We start from the raw sequence: 4329 nt of genomic DNA, 5'->3' as shown, positions 1-4329 counted from the left end.
AGTTATTACCTCAAGGCTAAAAAATTGGCAAAATTATGGTATTTAGTTTCTCCATGACAAACTAATACTACAGTTCTCCTAGCCGCATGATACTATGTTCTCCATGACAATATAGTACATACGCAAAATATGAATCAACACATCATTCACAAGATTCACCACCATTTTTTCACCATTTCAAGAGCAAAACATGAACATTATTTCACAAAGTAGCACCCAAAAATGGTGATTTGCTCAATTCTCCATCAAATCATGCAATTTTTGTCTCAAATTTCTCACAAACACACATACATACATATACAAGTAAAATCATGGCAAGAATTTCAACATAAAACTTTAAAATCAAAAACCCCCAAATTGATTTTTAAGGGTTTGTCATGAGAATATTTACGTGAAGCAAATTCAAGACAAAAATCAAGGGAAACTTACATGGATGCTTTTAGAGGGTCGAAAATGAGGAAAATAGCAAGGAATTACAGCAAATCGGTAAAAATTCGAACTCCAAAAGCTCGAAAAACTTCCGGCCACCAGCAGGACCGCCACGACACGGTCAACAAAATCCGTGACACGACAAAGCTCTCCCGTGTCACGGTGAGCTTCACAAGCGACGGAGCTCCGGCGACTCAGACGGTAGCTCCGGTGACTCTGTCAGCGACTTCGAACAACAGCAACAGCAGTAGGCAGCACGAAATTACAACGGCAGCGGGTCGCAGAAAAATAAAAATAAAAAGGAAAGAGAAGAGGAAAACCGCCGTGACACGGTGGTGAACTCCGGCCGACGGGAAACAAAACCGGTCCCCGGTGAGAACTTGACGAGGCACGGCAACCCAGGAAATTTTTGAGGTTTTTGGAGTGAAAATCAGATGAACAATGAAATGGTGAAGCAAAGAAAAAATAACCGTTGCAACGGACCCCGTTAACCGTGCCACGGTTACCGTTATTGTGTAACGGCACAATTTGACGTGGCGCGTTGACCAATTCAAACAGCAAAATTAAAAAAAGGGGGGAAAAAAGTTCCCGTGACACGGGATTCTGTCCCGTCTGACGGGAGTTATTTCCGTGTCACGGCGATCCTGTGACGTGGCGCGGTAATCCTGCACATTGTCAGCGAATATTCCTGGCGTTTTTGACTAGTTTGACTGATTTTCCGAGCTTATTGGGCGATTATTTTTTCGCTAGAATTACGCGGAAAATTCTAACTGATATTGGGGGATTAAAATTGCCATTTTACCCCTAGTAAGTATCAAAGTCTATTTTTCGGCATTTTAAGCACTTAATATGGTTGGATAATCGGCTTAAAATTGTGAAACATCTGCGGCCCACGTTCGGGGATAATCGAACTATCATACGCTTACCAATTTCAGCAATCATCGGCTTTCCTCAGGCTTGGAAAGCGTTATCGGTGGATTTTTCTTCAAGTATAGAAAACCGCCAAGTCGACTTTCCTCAAGCTTGGAAAGCGTTATCGGTGGATCTTTCTTCAAGTATAGAAAACCGCCAAGTCGGCTTTCCTCAAGCATGGAAAGCATCATCGGTGGATTTCTTCAAGCATAGAATGACACAAAATTCTTACGTCGACTTTCCTTAAGCATGGAAAGTATTATCCGGTAGGTTTCTTCAGGCTTAGAAAACTATCAAACTCCTCAGTCGGCTTTCCTCAGGCTTGGAAAGCGTTATCGGTGGATTTTTCTTCAAGTATAGAAAACCGCCAAGTCGACTTTCCTCAAGCTTGGAAAGCGTTATCGGTGGATTTTTCTTCAAGTATAGAAAACCGCCAAGTCGGCTTTCCTCAAGCATGGAAAGCATCATCGGTGGATTTCTTCAAGCATAGAATGACACCAAATTCATACGTCGACTTTACTCAAGCATGGAAAGTATTATCCGGTAGGTTTCTTCAGGCTTAGAAAACTACCAAACTCCTCAGTCGACTTTCCTCAGGCATGGAAAGCGTTTCAACAGACGTCATCCGGTGGATTCCTTCAAGCATAGGAAGCTACCAAGCTCATTTGCCACCAATACACTGGTGTTAGATAAGCATTCTATCCCTTTACTCTTTTATCTGTAGAACTAACATTTTTCTGCAGGTATCGGCGTATACAGAGTGATTTAGGATCGCAGAACGTCTTAAATCATTCTCCGTCCCTATTGGCTAATTTGACTATCGTTTTCGAAACTGACGTTTCTACAAACTCAGTCAAAGTGGGGGCTTCTGTAGACACCTAAAAATGTCTCCCCAAAACAAAACCCGATGATGAACAACCTTTCACCGCCACTATTGGTCGGGTTTAGTATTTAATCCCGAGAGTGCTTAAAAAATCGTATTTTATTAAATTCATATTTTTGAACAGTCCATGGATTAGTCTTGATGTTTAGTAAAAGCATAGATTTAATTTCAGCCCAAACTTATTAATTTATTTTTGGCCCAAACCTTTATTTATTTTTATTTTCTTATTTTAGCCCGAATATTAAAAGTCAGAAAAGGCCCGAAATTATCAATCGGCACTTAAAAAGCCGAAGGAAATTAGGGTTAAAAATGTATTTAGATGGAAAATGGACTGGAAATTCCCGCGCCACGGCAGACTTCCACCGTGTCACGGGAATCTCTCCCGTCTGACGGCGGGACTTCCCGTGACACGGGAGGTCTGCCGTGACACGGGAAATTCCGTGTCCTTTCCGCGTAAACCCTTAACGCGTTTTTCATCTCGTTTTCTGAAAATTTCCCGCGTCACTCCAAAAGTGTACCGTGTCACGGGAAAGTGTACCGTCTGACGGTAGAGCTTCCCGTGTCACGGTACAGTCTGACCGTGTCACGGGATACATTTTTAGGGTTTTTATCATTTTAGGGTTCCGTGTGCTCCCTTAGCACATTTTCCCTATAAATACCCCCTCATTTGTGATGTACGGGGCACCGAGAATTTTATTATTATTATTTTCTCTCTTCTATGCTATTAACCTAAACACTAGCCTACCCTTTTCACTTCAAAATTCCTTCTTCAAGCACTCAAAGGAGTCCATATTTTACTCGAGGTTCTGTCCTTAAACCAAGGCGTGAAAGGTAGAACTGTTTGAGGGTTTGGCCCCAAAATCAACTTTATTTTATTTAATTTAATTTAGTTATTGTTTTATTATTTCCTTGAAGTTACTAACTCGTTTATTATTTTGTAATTGCAAACAAACAGAATCAAAGTAAGAGTCATGCTCCTTTTATTTTTATTATTTTTCTAACGATTTTATGTTATTGGAATTGTGATTAAATTGGTTTTAATATTAATGTTATTCTATTATTGATCACCATATTGCATGTTTAAAGGGAATATGTGATTGAAAGTCACGACTAATAAGATAATTTGGACAACCGGTTCAGGATCCCTTTTAATCTTATTATTAATTGAAGTGATCACCAATATTTTAGAATTATGTGTGCATTAATATTAAACCAATTTAGCTTAATAATAGTTTGGAGCAAATTGAATATTTTGTTTGTATACCTTTAAGATCACAGGAATCATTTTTCACTATAAGAATCGAGTAGAGGCCAATACGGGCGAATGTTACTCCATGACTCACTTCGTACCATCATCCCCGATCCTCCTTTCGTGGTTCCGAACCATATGGAGTTAGTAATCTCATGGATTATGAATGGGGTGTAACCTTCACGGGTCAATCGTTTTTGCCTATCGTTGTCCCTTATTCGTGGTTGCCTTTTATGATCCGTGAATGGTTTACAAGTTCCTTAAAAACTTGTTGGCGGCTCCCTACTTTCCTATGAGTGCCAAGCATATTCACCACATGCTTTAACGTAGGCGCACTTCGAGCGACGCCTACAGTACCAAATCCTTGAATTTGAAACAGTTTTCTATAGTGTGCCCCCCTGATTGATGGTACTGACAGTAATATCTATCTGTCCTTTTTAATGACTCAAATGGTCTCGGTTCGAGGGGTTTGACCTCGCCACTCTCGGAGAGCATTTTGAATATTTGCGCATATGGGATCCCAATTGGAGTGTAGATTCTATTTCTCTTCTTGGGTTTTTCAGTGACTTGTAAGGGAAAATACTTAGCCTCATAAGTCGTTCTCACTGGTGTGAATTCTCTTTTAGGCTCTTCTTTTGGACATGGAAGCTCATCATATTTCTTATGGAGTTCGTTCATAACTGTGAGAGCTTCACGTAGTAGTTGCGATGCCTCCTTCATAGACAGTGTGAGCAATTGTATGTCTTCCTTATTTGCCGGTTCTGGAAGGCTATCTTTGACATCGAAAAAGATCTCCTCTTCTTTTTCTATGACATTGATTTCTTCGACGGGTTTAATGAGAGATGAGGGGTCAACC

The sequence above is a fragment of the Chenopodium album genome, chromosome 9 (genome assembly GCF_948465745.1).
Source record: "Chenopodium album chromosome 9, dcCheAlbu1.1, whole genome shotgun sequence".
Taxonomy (NCBI): domain Eukaryota; kingdom Viridiplantae; phylum Streptophyta; class Magnoliopsida; order Caryophyllales; family Amaranthaceae; genus Chenopodium; species Chenopodium album.
Note: the sequence above shows the minus strand (reverse complement) of the source record.